This window comes from Passer domesticus, chromosome 6 (assembly GCF_036417665.1).
Source record: "Passer domesticus isolate bPasDom1 chromosome 6, bPasDom1.hap1, whole genome shotgun sequence".
Taxonomy (NCBI): domain Eukaryota; kingdom Metazoa; phylum Chordata; class Aves; order Passeriformes; family Passeridae; genus Passer; species Passer domesticus.
Genome location: NC_087479.1, coordinates 10,743,455 through 10,760,476, shown reverse-complemented (window position 1 = coordinate 10,760,476; position 17,022 = coordinate 10,743,455). Strand labels below are relative to the sequence as shown.

General features: G+C 39.0%; 1 protein-coding gene and 1 long non-coding RNA gene across 11 annotated transcripts in view; one reads left to right on the top strand and one right to left on the bottom strand.

Moving 5' to 3' along the window:
* TRAF3 (TNF receptor associated factor 3) overlaps positions 1-17,022 on the top strand; it is a 69,279-nt gene that overhangs the window by 10,380 nt on the left and 41,877 nt on the right. For 5 of the 10 annotated variants that reach the window (XM_064423297.1, XM_064423296.1, XM_064423294.1 and 2 more), the window contains exons 1-2: positions 9,697-9,834; positions 10,666-10,809. The exons of 2 other annotated variants lie outside the window; for them this stretch is intronic. The gene's annotated coding sequence lies outside the window, so the exon portion shown is untranslated. Of the gene's footprint in view, positions 1-4,247; positions 4,390-9,696; positions 9,835-10,665; positions 10,810-10,948; positions 11,038-17,022 lie in introns of those variants that run through there. 3 more of the 10 variants (XM_064423289.1, XM_064423290.1, XM_064423291.1) reach the window with 3 other exon arrangements.
* LOC135302611 (uncharacterized) lies at positions 4,558-9,496 on the bottom strand. Its single transcript, XR_010364201.1, has 2 exons — positions 9,355-9,496; positions 4,558-5,372 (listed from the first exon to the last, which is right to left on the bottom strand). It is a non-coding gene; the product is annotated as an uncharacterized LOC135302611 (long non-coding RNA).

The window sequence follows — 17,022 nt, the reverse complement described above, 5'->3', positions numbered from 1 at the left end:
TGGACTCCAGACTGAGGAGTGACAAAATGGCATCCAACAGCATATCCCACTGTCATGTTGATCAGAGAGGATGTAGTCAGGGCAGAGAAGAAGTGACAACATATTGTAGAGTATTGAGGTTGTGTCTCGTTTATTTTTAGGTGAAGAACATAAGTGACGGGAGGCCTAGGAAGTGATAAGAGCAGGGTTGTGATACACCCACCAAAAATGAGTGGGATGGTATATTTCTGCTTAAAAATAAAAAAAAAAAGAAAGTAGTAAATAAATGATCAAGCACAAGATTTTGAATAAATGAAGGATTTTATTTGCACAGGTATCTTGGGAGAAATGAATACATGTCCCATGTGCCTGGGCAAGAATTTATTGATGTACAGGAAAGCTCTTGATAATAAATAAGAATGGCTGTCCTGAGTTATTAAATGAAATGCTAGAGCCTGATGTTATCACTATAGATGCAATGTGTCAGGCTTGATGCTGTTACTGACACCAAAATGAAATCATGTATCTTCATCATTCAGAGCAGGCCCAGAGCTGCAGAGTACTGGAACTCCCTTTCTACCTTTAAACCTAGTGTTTAACTCAGTGCTGAACATGAGTTCTATGTTATATGACATGGTGATGTGAACTGTAAAACCCAGATTTTGTCATGATTTTAGGTTTGGGTTTGGTTTTGTCTTGTTTTGTTTCTTGGTTTGTTTTTTTTTCACTACTGCAAGCATAGTAAATTTCAAGGAAGAGGTGGGAAGGCCAAATAAAGATGTACCAATATCTTAATGTTGTAGTAAGTTACCAGGACTATTGCCAAGTATTACATACGTTAAGTAAGATAGAAACAAGAGCATTTAGTGAGTGTTTTAATAACATTTCTGTATGGCCTTATTCCCTGTTAGAGCTCCCTTAGCCCATATGATGCATTCCTTAAACTGATGTCTCTGTTCTTCTAGTCTCTACTCATTTTCCTGTAAATAGAAATGTTTTTAAGAAAGCTTTAATGTTTGGATGCAAGTGACTTCTGAAGTGGTGTTTCCCTACAGCTCCCCTACTTATCCAGATGGAAGAGTAAAGAGGCTAGTGTATAATGGCTGTTAATTAATACAGAATAGTTCAGCTTCCATTGTTCTAAGATGATGTAGGGTATTAATCCCTTTTCACTAACTAGGATAAGTGGTGACTTGGGGTCATTCTTCCTGCAGAATCCCACTGTGGTCAATCAGTCCTCTTTGACAGTATCACAGCTTTGCTGTGACTGTGGCAGAACTAGTTAGGCAATCCAGACTAACTTTGGAAAAGCAGGCAGCGTGAGAATTGAAATGAGGCTGATGAATTTTCAGCATGATGTTAACTGATAGAACTCTGCTGCTGCTGCTACTGAATGAGGGAGAAATGCATGGGGTTATAGATGTTGGAGTGTTCCCCATGTTAAATCAGTCACCACTGCCTGCAATCTGCCTGGGTGTAATTGTTTCTGGTGGCTGTCCAAACACAGAAGGCTTCAGGGTTGTCTCCAGTGTGTGCTCAGACTTGGGGAGAGTTGGACTGGAGGTGTGAGGTTTGGGGAGCCAATATGCCATACAGGGCACTTTGTCTGCAGGCAGAGCACTGTAGAAAGACACAAGTCTCCATTACAGAATTAGGAATCTTTCAGGTGTGGAGTGGTGTTCTGCCTGCTTTCATCCTCTCCTTTTTCTCATTCACCAGAGGCCTAGATCAGAGGCTGTTCTATAGGCTGGAACACAGCTGTTTGTTGCTGCTGCAAGGATTTGTTTTTCTAATTTGTCCTTTATCTCTGCTCTAGGTTTTTCATATAGTATTTTATTTCTTGTGTAGTTATTTTGTTTTGTTTGGAGGTTTTTTTCTAATTTGTATTGTGAGTTTTGTGTTTCAGATTACTGTACTGACATTCTTCCCTGTACCATGTGGAGATACAGCATTAGAAAAGAATTACTGAAGCTTCTCTGCCATTATGTTCCTATCTGAATCGAGGCAATGGGTTTTATGGTGTTACCTTAGCTTATAAGAGTAGCTCCAAGGGTTCTGAGCTCTGTAGGGCCATCTTGCAAAGTAGCGGATTAAGCTTGCTCCAGCATGTTTTCCAGATGTTTAACATTGCAGGAAGAGCTGTGCTTGCTCTTGAGATTTGAGTGGAAGACCTGAGGCAGGCCCACAAAGCCAATATTTTTCTGGCTATAGTTTTCTAGTAAGGCCAGTCAGGAGTGCAGCCTGCCAGTTCATGGAGGGTGAGGACTTCCATCTGTGTGCGGGTAAAGATGGTGAAGTGTAAGCACTGTCAAGACTGGCCAGAAGAGTCTGGTTGCAGGTGAGGAGCAGTGTTCACTATCCCAGGAAACAGAACTGTGCTGCTGTTTGCCCTCCATGTGAACTGATGGACACATGGGCAACTGTGCTGAGGACCCAAGAGAACGCTCTGGTAATTACGACATGGAGATGTTGCTTTTTGCTTGAGCAGTGCAGCAGCATTGCTGGTCTTGGTCTGTATGTTCCAGGCACAGAATTTAGGCCTTCAGATGAATGAGTGCATCAGCAGATAACAGAAAGGAACATGCTTTATGTTTTCTGTTCTGCATGTGCTTTTTTGTCTTTCTCCATAATGACAGGTTGGTTCTGTTGGGCAGTGGAGACAGCCCCCATCACTAGGTTTCAATTTAAAAAGAAGCATATAGTTACTTGAGTCAGAAGACCTTTCTCATTCGTTCTTCTGTTACCATCAATACAATACGGCAAATACATAGGCAAATTGTCTGTGAGAAGAAAAATGAGATGGGATGTCACATTGTACTGTGGGGGACGAGAATGTTTCAGTAGGACAGAATACTTTAGAAAGGATTTGTATCACCAAAAGCAGATAAAAAAAAAAGAACTATAGAAACAGTTGTTCATATATTGCATTATGGAGTGCCAGCACTAAGGCACTCCATAATGAACATGAACTTAATTTTCTGAATTTGAGCTTCTGATCATGTGTGCCTCTGAATGCTTTGTGGCCTGCTAGGAAAGCTGTTTTGCACTGTCATGGCAATAGAATTATACTAGTTCAGTACTAAAACAAATGTGACCTCTGTGCTTTTGAAATTTAACACGTAGGCTTTAGTTTATGAGCAGCTTCGTAATTTAGTCTCTTTTAGAACTCTAATCCTGATATCTGTGCATGTATGATCCATGACATTAATTTTAAAATACTTATTTCAAGCTTCAAAAAGTTGTTTGATAAAAATGCTTACTATTAAGTATAATTCAAAATATTTAAAAAGCAAAAACGAAAATATAATTTGCATTTTTAAATTGGTAATTTTTAGCAGATTAAGAGGAATAATATAATCTGTACAATGTTTTGAATTTACTCTTTGGTTTTTAAATATAATCCTTAAACTGTTATCAGCCCTCTGAAAACTGAGGAAGGATTCCTTCATTCAACCTACTTTAGTTTGAGTAAAGTGGATTTTATACTGTAGTAGTGTTGCAGCATGTTTTCCTCGTTAAAAGAAGGAAGGAACTCCTTTCAGTTCATTATTGTCTAATGATTTTTGGCTCTCTTATTGGCTTTTACAAGTAAAGTGAAAATGGAAGAACTGAGATGGTATCATGCTTTCTTGTAAATACCTTCTGACTGGCTCACTAATTTTCTACAAGAGTAAAACTGGTTCCTTAGACTACTTCAGTTCTTAGTGTCACAGCTCAGAAATGGCAGCCATGTGCTAGCCAAGATTTTATGCTGGCTAATATGTTTTAATGCCATTTGGTGGTAGTCTAAAAGCCAACTCTGTTTCCAGTGTTCACATTTCCATCCTTTAATATCAGAGTGTAAGTCTTTCCTGTGCTGTGCAGGTTGAAGAGCAGTAGAGCTGTGTTGTGAAATGGAGTGTCATCTCAGATAGTTTCTTTTCTTGGTTTTGGTTTAGGTTAACAGAAGTATCTTTACATCTGCAGTTTCTGGAAATTTAAGAACACTGTGAACCTCTGGCCAATAAAAATTTTCCCATTATGTAAAACATTCTTGTAGATATTGACTCACTGATGGCTTCCTCCATGAAGTAAACAGACTTTTGCAATGAATTTTCTAGTGAACTAGTAGGTTTCAGTGCAGCTTTTTGATTTGCCATAGTTTGTTATGGTTTAGTGCAGCCTTTACCTACTATTTGTTTTTCTTTTTTTGCCTTCAGGCTTGTGAGAATTGTTGCTGTGTATTAATAGGAGATGCTTGAAACCGACTTGACTTGTTTGTTTCCCAGCAGGAAGGCCCAAGTGCTTAGGCTTAACTGAATCAAGACCAGCTCTCAGCAGTGGGAAACAATGTATTAATCAGTCGGAAGCACAGACTGCAGGCTTGTGTGTCACTGGGGTTTGTGTTGTGAATTTTTTTCATGTAAACAGGTAGGTAGGAACAATTCTTCTGATGTGTATGTTTTTAATATGTATGTTGAGAAACCTCATGGCAGTTGTGTGAGTTGGGGTTTTTTTGGTGGGATTTTTGGGTTGGTTTTTTTGTTTTTGGGTTTTTTTTTAGTATTAGTATCATTGCATGACACCATAAAATACCTCATTCTCCTTTGCATTTTCACATCTTTAAGTTGATGATATTAATTTAAAAAATCGTCTTCAGTGCCTGGGTTTGGTTTAGTTATGAATGAAGATGATACCTCAAAAGTCAGAACAAGTTTCATTCTCATTTCTATAGATAAACCCTCTTGTAGCATTGTTCTGTCTCATTGTGTGCCTTGCACACAATCAGAATGGACTTTTTGGCAAGTTCTGCATTCTGCCTGGTAGACTTAAGTTGCATGATAGTATATGGAGGCTGGGTTTTTTTGTTTCATCAGTTGTACTTGCAAGGAAGGTAAGCAAATTATTATCTGTATTTCACAAAAAAAAATCTTCCTCTGAGATGTTTGATTTCAAATAGATTAAAAATATTATTAGAACTCATAGGTGGTAACCAGCTTCCTCAGTCAGCCACAGCCCAATTTGGAAAACTGCATTTAACCTTACTTGCAAGAGGAGAAAATGTCCTGAATCCTTTAGAACAGCACCTTAAATATGTTTGGGACTGTGCTTTCCTTCCTTGTTCCATTCTACTTTTTCTGGAGTTTAAAAAGAAATTATGCTTCTAAAAAAAAAAAGTTAGTCCTGTTTGCCTTCAGTTTAAGCTTTAAATTAGGAATGGATAAAAGAAGTGAAACGTGCTCCTTTCAACCTCTCATGACCATAGGAAATCCGTCAGTCCTTCAGGTGAGTGCTGGGGGTTGTGTCTCTGCAGAGGAGCAGCAGCTGATGCTCTGGGACTACTCTGTGGCTTTTTCCTCGGAACAGGTACAGCTTTGTAAAGCTGGAAGGTAGAGAGGCTCTTTCAGAATTCTCTGTGGAAAGGGATAAAAATTAACCTTTTTACTATACTAGTACTAGACCGTATGTTAAGCACTGTGACTAAGAACTTCTTGTTGGTAATAAATTATGTGAATTAATGATGATGCTTATATACAAAAGTTCATGTTCTTGTCACAATAAGTTTTTTGTAGGTTCACATAACAGTATAACAAGTCCTTTTTAGGTTGTGATGTAGAAGTAGCATCTGAAGGATGCAGGAAAAGGAAGTAGTCTGTTGGAATAGTTGAACAATCTTTTGGCCTTTTCTCTTTCTCTTTTACTCTCCCACACAGGACCATGAACAATTTATGAAGCAGACTTGCTATCTTTCTGTGAGATTTTTTTTTCCCTTGGCCACATCTCAGTTGATGCTAGATGTTTAGTGTCATTTTCCTAAGAAATCTTGTGTGCCTCTGTGCTGGTATGTGAATGCCTGCCAGAAAGCAACTAGGCTACACATGGCTGTCTTGAAGTAATTTTTCACTGTCCTGAAGCAAAAGAGGTTAAGTATTAAGGTGCTAGTCTTAGACTAACTGCAGAAACAAAAAAAAAAAATAATTAAAGGTCTTATTTTCCTATTTATGTTTGTTTTTTAGGGGAAAGGGATATTTTTAGTCCTTCTTCTTCCCAACTTTATCAAGATATAATTGTTTTTGTGTTCCTTATTTCTAGTTCTTTTTTCACTTTTGACAGTTCCTAGCTTAAGACTGGAGCCCTATTATACAAGGTAATACATATGAAGAGATGGGAACTTGGTAGGTGCCCAGGTAAGATCAGAGGAAGGGGATCTGTTCCTCAAAAAAGGAGAGTAGAAATATGCAGAAGTGCATTAAGTCACGCAGAAAGTCTGTTATAGCTTTCTGATTTTGTTCTTCTCTTTCAAAGCCAGCAGGCCTCTCTTTCCCCTTTTCAAATTTGTGATCGTGTTTTTAAAATGTTTTATGTCATGTGGTCTGCAAACCAAGGGAGGCATTTGAAGCTGAAGATTACCTTTAGTGGTAAATTCTTTTCAGTAGATAAAAATTGAAAATAAAACTAACTGAAACTTTGCTTGGGAGCCTAAACTGGGTATATATTATCCACTACAGGCATGTCAATGTTAACTAAGCCATGTTAGAAGAAAAACTGTAAAGTCACTGTTTCAGTGCATGAGAACTCAGCAGCCCCTGCAAAGAGTAAGCAAAGGACTTGTGCACAGCTTTGAGAAATTAACCTCCATCTGTTGGTGAGGGAGTGGGTAGTAGTTGTTTTCATTGTATCTGAGTCTATACCTATGTTGCCCATTATACTGGCCTTTTAAGGGAAAGGAGAACCTTCAAACACGCCCCTAAAACCAGCCAGCCTTAGCACTGCTTTGAGCCAAAACCCCAAAGGATGCATCTCCCTCCAAACTCTCTCATTTCCTTCCTGCTCATGCCCATAGAACATGCTCTGATTGCTGCCTACTGCCCCTCTCCTGGGGCTGCACAGGAGGTGGGGAGGTGCCAGAGGAATGTGGAGGTTTCTGAGCTTTCCATGTCATTGCCAGCAGGTGCTCAGCCCTGCTTAATGTTCCAGTGAGGCTGAACCAGAGGAGACTGAGCAGGATGCTCCCCCAAGGAGGACCTGGATCTCCAGGAATAATGGGTTGCTGATGGTAGGCAGCTGCGATGAGCTAAAAGATCTGGCCTGGAGCCTGGCTCTGCAGGATGCAGAAGGAAGGAGGGGTGGAAAGCAGTGATGAGCCTATTGTTTCACATGAGCTAACAACTTCTGATTGACACCGAGGGCTCCTTGTTGCTCCCTTTGCTCTTAAACATATCTGTGGAGGGGGATGGAGGTAACTCAAATTAGAGATTAGCCTTCCAGTGTCCAGAGAGGCAGTGGGCATTAACTGAGAAAAAAAAAAAAGGATAAAATTCCATCTGAATACAAGAAAAGGCTGTGGATGTTCTCAGACACTGCAACAGGCTGCCCAGTGTGGTGGTAGAGTCACTCAGCAAATCCTCAAAACCTGATGGGTGGCTGTGCTGGGCAGCTCTGCCTGACCCTGTCTGGGCAGAGGGGGCTGGCCTGGATGGTCTCCAGATGTCCCTTCCAACCCCACTGCTTCTGTGAAAGCTTCTTTAATATTTGGATGCATTCTTTTGCTGCTGTTGTGGAACACTTGGGTATAATTACAAATGCCCCTGCTGGGCACTTGTCTCACAAATACTGCTGTTGTGTAATCACGGCAGTTTTAATTGTATAGGGAAGGCATCCAAGTGCTAAGTAGTTAATTGACTAAACTCCCCAATTTAACAATGAAAGCAAAAAAAAATCCACCAGTATCTCCCCATTGCCTGAGCTGAGAAAACACCAAAACATCCTAAACCTTACAAGACATTTTGGTTTTAATCCCTTAGAATATTACGGCTATGGGAATTAAAGGTAGCTTTATTATAACAAAATTGTTTATTATTTTCCTCTCATTCCTTCTAGTTTTTCCACAAAGTACTACCCTCAAATTATCCTGTGAAAAATGGAATAAAAAGTAGGCAGGAGCATGAGGAGGAACAGCAGAGAAAATGCTAAGCAATCCCAACCAAACTGCAGTTTATGCCTTCCAGCCCACGACTAGGAAGTCATGAGATTATTTGAAAGAACTTTGCTGTGTTTCTTTGCTGGGCTCTTTCAGCCCTCCCCCAGTTGCATTTTGCACAGCCCTCAGAAAGACTGCAGTGCAGTAGTTGGCAAGGAGGGAATTACTAGGAGGGAAAATCAAGCTGTGGTGGCTCCTCTTGCAGTGTGGTGTTGCTGAGATCTGCATTTTGGAGGAGGTAATGAACGGCTGCCGTTGGGTTTCCAATTCAGAAGTCTGGAAGCTTGCAGAAAAAAGGATGTGAATAAGTTTCCATTTAATGTCCCTAGAGTGCATGGCATGCTGGACAGCCACTAAGCTTATTGATGCAGTGATTTGGGTTTTCTTCTTGATACAAAACACCTGCAGTTTCTGCCTAATACTTTGTTTTTAATCCTCTGTGCTCAGACAGTGGAGAATAAGGTAAGGTACTTTTTGTTGACTAACATATAAAGGATAATGGAAGTAATTTCTGTATGTTGTAGCATGCAACAATAACTGTGCTTGTTGGAAAGTAAAAGTTTTGATTGCCTTTTTTTATTGCTTGTAATTCATTGAAATTCTTTGTAATAATTTCCCTGAATTATCTGGTGTATTCAAGTTGAGAAACAGTTATGTGTACTTCATTAGTATTAAAAGAGTGTTTTTTAGTCGGTTTTCACTTTGGTTTTCCAACATAATACGGAATTATTTTCAAGATCAATTATTTTCAATTGTTTTGAAAATGTTCCTTTTTTTATGTTAATCTTAGGAGCTAAATCCCCAATCCTTTCTATGTCTTACCAATATCTCTGGATTTTTTTTTTTCATGCCAGATTTTTAAGGGTGTAGCACTGTCATAGTGCTGCTTTTCATCTGTGGAGTGCACTTGTTTAGTAAGAATGAAACTTTGGAGGCGCCTTAATTCTCTGTGGTTTGGAAGGGGTTGGTTGGTGACTTGGGAGGGAAAGGAGAGGCTGAAAGCACAAAACTCCCTGCACTAAATTTGGATTTATACCTAAGAATACGAAGGGGCATTGGCCTGGGATCATTGATATGATTGGTGTCTGGAGTCAATGTCACACCTAAGAGTTTTAGAACTTCATTTTTTTGCTGAGTTAATATGCAAATGTTTAGTACAGAAATTTGTACTACTTTCATGACATCTGTAGCTATAATGGGCTGACTTGTAATTTATATACTGTTTTGGTGGGGAAAGTGTACGGTTGCAGATCTCCTTTTTGTTTGAGTAAGCATTTATTCTTAGAGTTTTCTGTAAATCTCAGTGCTGGGCTATTTTTCCAGGTACTGTGTTTCTAGAATGAGCCAGATTGGGCTTTCATTGGCCTGTGTGTGTTTTGCCAGAACCCGTAACCACTCATTAGCACGTTACTTACTGTGGTTGTGGTCCAAAGTAGCATTGCTGCTACTTTGTTAGCAGCAGTAGCCTTTCCTTTCCACTTCCTGAGGACCAAAGGTGAATTGTAGCACATGACTAAGATAAAAAAAAAAAATCAGAAAGCCACGAAACCCCCTGTGCGAGTTTTACAGCCTCCTTCGTGGCTAAGCGCTATCTTGGTCTCGTGCTACAAAGCCCCGCGCTTCAGCTGTGGCGAGGGGAGCGCAAGCCCGGTGGGTGTAGGGCCAGGTGAGCATTTCTGTGACACTGTGACCTTCCGTAGCCAGCTGTGTGACTGCTGAGGCCGAGCTGTGTGACTGCCGGGGCCATTCCTGCGTGCAGGATGACAGCGGGGAGCGCGCTGCCCGGCCGGGCCCTCAGTGCCGGCCTGCCCGGCGCCGCCCGGGAACGTCGCTGCCCTGGCACCGCGGAGTAGCCGCCCGGCTTGGCCACGGTGCGCGGCTGGACGCTGGGCTAGGTGGGTGCAAAGTTCACCGACAGCAGCTGGGAGGGTGAAATTCCTGTGCAATGTGCTTTGGCTCTGTGCTGTACCTGCCCAGGTGAGGTGGCTGCTCTGTGCTCACGAAATTTGGCCTTGACGTGTAAGGATGAGAGGCCGTGGGGCTTTTTGTGGTGGCGATCTGGGCATTGTGGTTGCATTTGTTGAACTTTTTTGTCACGTTTAGGAATGCACATAGATACTGATGAAGGTTTGTATTAATTATGCTTTTGGACCATTTTCTTCTTTTTCTCTGTGCTTGTGAAAATTCCAGGATCAAACAAACTTCCCCAAACTAAGTTGCTTACTTCCAATGACCTCGTGGAATATTGTCGTGGGGTGCTTTTTAAAAGAAACACTCTGCAGAACGCTTAATTACTTTCTCAGAATTGAGCTGGTGTTTTCAAATGGAATTTATCAGACTTTCCAAGAAAATGGCACTGCTTTTAAGATTTTGTACAGTCTGTAATGACCTGCAGTGTATCTGGGTGGAGAGGTTTTTGTGTGTGCGTGAAAGCAAGAAATTATAGCTGTGATTTTAACTGTGCATGTCTTCCTTTAGTGCTATTTTGTTGAGTCATTTGTGAGCAATAGTGGAGGAGAAGAAAACAATAGTTTAAAAATCACATTGATATGTTTTGTGTCCTGTTCTTTGTTATTTATCTTACATTTAGGTTATTTTTAAAGTTCATCATTAAGAATTAATTTGATGGTCTAATGAAACTAAAGAAGTAATTTGATAGATTCTGAGAAGCCTGTTAAAGCTTTTTTCAATGAAGGTAATGTAACTCAAACTCTTTCTTTCTTCAGGGCAAAGAAAGAAACCAGGCAGACTGTAGCAAAGCTCCCTTTATTGGCAGGAGTAAAGAGAACCCTATCAGAGCATTGAGAAAGCCTATTCTTCTTTCTTCTCAAGCTGCGGATCAAATGAGATTCAAATAAAACGAAGGAAATGTAAGCAATCAGAGAGTCTTCCAAATTTGGGGGAGGTGTGGGAAGAAGAGAAGTATACAGATTTGATCAAGAAAGCTGCTGCATGGACTTGGGAAATCAAGAGCTTTCATTTAAGCTAACTCCATTTTTAATATTACAGTCTCTTCTGTTGTCTGTGAAGGACAATTGTTACATGAGAAGGAACATATAATTTCCAGACTGATAGTTTACCAGTCAGCAAGTAATTAGGTAAGAGGTTAAAAAAAGCAGTAAGAACAAAGGCTGGGCAAGAACTCTAAAGGATTTCAACCCTTATGCTGTGCTGGCAGCATCTGTGGTACCAAAGAAGTATTTAAATGGGAAAGGGTCCTATAACCTGTTCTTAAGGAGAACCTTGTCTGAAGGTTAGAGCCTAAGAAAATACATACATTTAATGGAATTGTGTTACTGTGAGTTTGGACACTCAACTTTAAACTTCTAATGCTTGTAACTTGACTTGTGCTACCTCCAACTGTATTCACATATATGGCATGTTCTTCAGTGGCACTGCCACTGCTTTCTGTGGGTCTGATATAGTAAAATCCTTTTGTTTTTAATGTAAGGGGTTTTTTGGCTGCTGGGAAAATTCTCACATTTGTCAAACATAAAAAATTGACAGCATTGGATAAACTTTGAAGGAGTTTTATTTGGAATTACAGTTCGATATACTTTCTCTCAAAGGTTTTTTTTGCCTTGTGTTTGAGTGCATGGTTGAACTCAATCCAAACTTCCTAAGCTTGCCAGGTACTGGTTAGGAGACAAATTGCTGTTACATTTATTAAGGATATTATGATTTATTTTTTTCCTCCTAAAGCATGAATATTTGGGTAGAAGAGAACATTTTACCTTGAACAGGCTTACTACTGCCATGAAGTGGGTGCTTGGAAATCTGTTTTCCTTTGGTTTTCATTCTAGTCATGCACATATTTCCTCCTCTACGTCAAAAAATGTAATACAGTCTTTTGTGAGAATGAGCAGTTATTTTGATGACCTTGGTCTGAATTTTCATGTGCAATCCTTTCAGCAATTCATCATTGCACTGCTGATATGATGAAAAATAGATTTTTACAATATATTCTCCTGGCAGCTGTATTGTTGATTTTTGTGTAGTGCATCAAAGTAAACCTTGAATGGGGTAGTGGAGAGCTTGATTGAAATTCCTGGTCAAAACTGAGGAGATGAGAGAAAAAAAGGGGCTATATAAAGGAAAGTGTATGAGAACAAAAAGTTTGTACTAAGAGAGATGATCTCTTACGTGCCTATTACATTCAGGTTAGGTCACTTTTAAAATAAAATTATCTGGAGATGGTTTTAAAAAACTGGGTGATGACATATCATTAAAGATGTAAAATTTTCTTGTGGAAAGTGAGGGAAACTTAGGATTGTCCTCTCTCAGCTGAACTTAAGATGCTATGGATTTGCCTTAATTACAGCTGTTGCCAGCCCTGTCTTGTGCTAGTGCACTGATGAAGTCCATTATTTCACACAGAGACACAGAGGCTGTTTGGATTGATAACAAAACCCATCCTTGTTCCATAAGTGGAGTAGCCTTCACTGTAACTAATCTCAGCTTTCACCAGCACAGCTGTCAGTGAATAAGTGTAACTCTGGTGCAGTCAATACCCCAGAGAATAAATTAGCAAAGTAGTAAGGCCATATAAAGATAAAAATGCAGTGTGAGTTTACATATACCTAGTTTAATGATTTTTTTTCCCCTGAATAACTGTCTTGAAAAATGGAAAATTGTTTCTAAAAGCCCCAAGACAAAACCCACTTTTTGACACTATGATGCTTGTCTAACCTGTAGAACTCGGTGTTCTGATATAACACTAAGAATTTTCTGCTGTTGGCCTCAAAATAATTGCTTGTCAATTTAGCAGATGTACAGAGGAAATGGGAATCCTGCTTAACAGAGTCTTTGGATTTACCTTCCCCCCCTCCCTTTTTTTCCCTCTTGCCTATCCAGTAGTATATTGTAGATGCTGTATAATGATGGAAAAGAATTCCAGGACCTGGTTTGAGGCTGGCTTGATGGATCAACATTACAGCATTTTTAATGTATTTTGTGACTTTATGCTATATTACAGGAAGTGCATTTATATATATTCTGAATTGGATTAAGTTAGATGTTCTTTTGGGATCTTCTAAAGGCAGCCATAAAAGAACTTCCAAAACAGTGTGAAGCAGGTTGAAGAAAGGATTCTTCTCAGAAGCATTTATACTGTTAAGGTGGTAGTTCTCACCTAGTGTTTTCAGGTCTTGAAATTGCTCCCTAAGGTAACAAAGCATCGGTGTACAGTTTAGTTGCAAAGTAGCATGTTAAAAAAAAGAATCTCTTATGACACTTAAGAAATGTGGGCAAGTTATTTCTTTTTATCCAGACTTCTAGGAGGGTTTAGAGTGGTGACAAATCTTGCTAGAAGAGTCCAAAAATAATACTTTCTACTGATGTAGAATACTTCAGGCTAGGGGATGCTATAAAAGTTAAGCGATGTTTTGCTTATTATACAGTTTAGGGAGAAACAAAGTGATGAAGTCTTAAAATCACATAGCAGTTCTGTAGAATTGGTGGGGAAAAATCCAAATGGCTGCTGTAATATTGGAAGCTTCATTGCCTAGATACAAGTTACTTGCAGGAAGTGGGAATCAGCACTCTTTCCTCTGAAGTGTCATTAGCAAGATCCTAGAAGCTCTAATCTTAGGACATAAGCCCCTTGCTCTATCAGTGAGTGTCCTCTGCATACTTTTAAATCTGGCATTTGCTCCAGTTGTAAATTATTCTTTCCATTCTGCATATCTAAACTGTGCCTGTTTGAATCTTTATAACAAGTAGATAATTCTTTATGAGCATAAATTTTCCAAGGAATCTGAGTATTCTCATTTAGTTTCTAGAGTAACACCTGGAGGCTTTCAGGTTTGAATTTTGAAAAATAAAAATGCATGTTTAAAGGTTAGATTGCCATTAATACATTAAACAGAATTGCTTTATTAAGTATTTATTTGGTAGAAGTGAACATGATTTCATTAATATTAACTAAAGAAGCCCTCAGGCGATCAGCCTGCAAAAAGAATTTTCAACTAAAATTGTCCATTTCATGTTCCAAATCTGAAAACACATCTCTTTAAGGCCTTGTGGATGGTGTGGAATGCACCAGTTTTGATGTGTTTCTGAAGCAGCAGCAGTACTATACAATTTTATCAGCAGTGTCTTTGAAAGGTTGCTGTCACTTGTGTTAAACTTTTTTGGCTGTGTAACAGAGATAAACACTTGGTTTTGGGTAGTAATGTGAAGTTCAGTCAGAAAAATTTATAAATTACTTTTACAACCTCTGCACTAGGTATGTTGTAGAAGGATAAGATCTTCATTGATTTTTGTTAATTCTCTTAATCCAGTTCAAGGGAAACCTTCAAAGGGACGTGGGGTATTTTGGTCCTTGGTAGTGTCCTGTGTGACCCAGGGCTGTAGAGGTAGGTGGCTTGTTCTCAAGATGTCAGTGATATTTATTGATCTGAAACCTCCAGAACTGCAGTTGGTGTAAACCTGCAGGCAGCAAATAAAACATTTAAGGCTGGCAAGACTGGCAAGCCAGTTTGTTAGCTGGCAAAGTAGTCACAAAGAAGAGGTAGAAACTGTGAGAGAAACGAGGATATTGCATTGCAGGGTCCAGCTAAAAGTCTTTTAATGACACTTTACAGTTGGAATAATGAACACGGTCATACACCAGCAGGAGTTTGTGTCTTACATGCACTTGGCCTCCAGTAGCACATTCCTAAAGTCCATGTTTACTACAAGAGGAAGCAACATGCTCCTTCCTTTCTAACATTGCTGGGAAACATGTTTTGTGAATCTAAATTTTCAGTTAGGGAAAACACAGCTTTCTCCATGAACACCTTAATAAAATTAAGAAATGCTTTAGGTAGCAGTGAATGTGAAGTTGGGATTATTAATATTATGACAGGTCTGGGTAAAGGGTCTGTGACTTTCCTGAAAACTCAACTTCAGTAATACTTTTTTACTAGAGCTGTAGAAACTGAAATTTCTAGTATAACTAGAAATTCTGGCACAAGTGGTTTAGAGGATTTTGAATATTTTATATGTAATTTTTTTTCTTTCTTCCAGATTCTCTTTGCAAATGTGGTTTGGTTGTTGGGTTTTTTCCATCTAATATAAAAATCTTAACAAAACTCCCATATTTTTCCCAAACTCCAAGATGTTGGTCATAGATAATACAATCTTAACAGTGAAGTGTACAGTGCAGACATTGAAATCACTGAAGTTAAACCTGCTATCACTACATTAAGTGGACAATGTTTGTTTTTTTTTCCCCTGACATTCTGATAAATAATAAAATCCATGAAAATGAAAAGAGAGTTACTGTTACTCTCATTTTTTCCTTTTCCTTCCTAAATAAGAAGCAATGGATTCAGACCCAGCTGAAGACACAATCTAGAATGGTGGGAAATTTCACTCAGGATAGTGAGAGGTTGAGTTGTGTGCATGAGTTAATGTCTTCCATGCAGTTTAGTGTTCAGTAAAATATTCTGATGATGCCACATGTTGTGTTAGTTTCTACAGTTTGATTAGTATGTGGGGCAGTGTAAAAAAGTCTGTCTTTCTTACCTGTGTTCCTAGTATGCTGTGTTCACTGGGATAAAATGGAAGAGCAGGAAATGTTTTGTGAGAGTGAGTTAATTTCCATAAAAGACAGGTTAGATAGATTTTTTTGAGTTTTGGATATAGGCTTAGAAAACTTACTTTAGTTAGAGTGGAAAAAACTTCCTGTGGAAGTGTGAGACTGTGGTTTTAAATTTTCTGGTATGGTCATTTCTAGTTGCACAGCACTTCATTTCAGTGTTGAGTTCAAAAAGTTCTGAGCCATACTTGAAGTTGCATTCTGTTTCATTTACCAGATTCCTCTAAACTGCTGTGTTCTGAATTTCCTGGGAGGACTATTTTTGTTAAAGATGAGCTGCATTTTAAAATTAATTAAGTTGTATTTTGTAGGTATTCCTGAGAAGGCAGTTTTGCAGTAATTATTTATAATAAGCTTCTTGAAGTGCTTTGGTTTTTTTTTTCTTTTTATTTGCTGGTCTCTGACACCTTTGCCTTCACATACTTCTAATTGTAGAAGATGAGGTACTACCTGTCTTATTTTTTACCTCTACTGAGATTTCAAGGCAGGATTCATTAAGAGACAGTATAGATGTACTCTGTCAGGAATTGGCAATACAGAAATATTCTTCATGCACTTGGCAGAAGCAGTGTAGATAGGTAGACTCTGATTTGGGGAATATCTTCTGCTGTTCTGATAGACTTGAAATTTTGTTAGATTTGAAGCTGAGGATCTCTTTGATTAACAGAAAGTGAAAGAACAGCATTGATCAAGAGGTCTTGGTTTAAGAACAAAGAAAAGTTTGACAAAAATACTGCAACAAGTTTTTGATTCCTGCTTGGTGATTTCAGAGATGAAGGGACTTGGTTGTCTTAAGTTGCTATAAGCAACTTGTTACTGATTATTCATGCAGCAGATTTTTCTTGAAGGCACACCTTGGGAGGAAAAGAGGACTAGAATGGGTCACTAGAGGATGGGACATCATTTTCTAGGACTGCATGCCAGGGTGAGAATGTTTGGGACATGCTGTTTGCCTTTACCCTTGTTATCCTTGCTGGGGTTTGTCGTTGCCCAGTCACAGCAGGCAGAAGTGGCAATCATAGTGAGCAGTTGTGCTTTTGGGTGTCTGTGATTTGACACTTGCATCACGTGAACCAAAGACTTGTGTGCTGTGCAGCAAAAGTAAAGGAAGCATTATACCTGGTGTAAAACAGGAATTGGATGAAATCTGGATTGATGGAAATAGCTTTCCATAAAAACAGAGTACTCTGAATGCAAATATGAGCTGGTTTTTCCTAGTTCTCTCTTCAAAGCACATATAAAACCATTTTAAAAGAGGAAACTACCTTTAATTTCAAATATGATTATTTTCATGGCATTTCTGGGAATATTTTATCTGAGTGTATTTCTTCTGTGGAAGATAAAACATTTCCTTTGTAAACAGAGCCAGAAGTTAAAAAAATCAAAAATTCATAGTGTTCAGCCACTTCCCCCACATAGGACTGTCATATGTATCTCAATCATGGACTTCCCCTAAACAGCAGAGGAAGAGATTAAAGTATACTTTGTTCTGTGATCATCT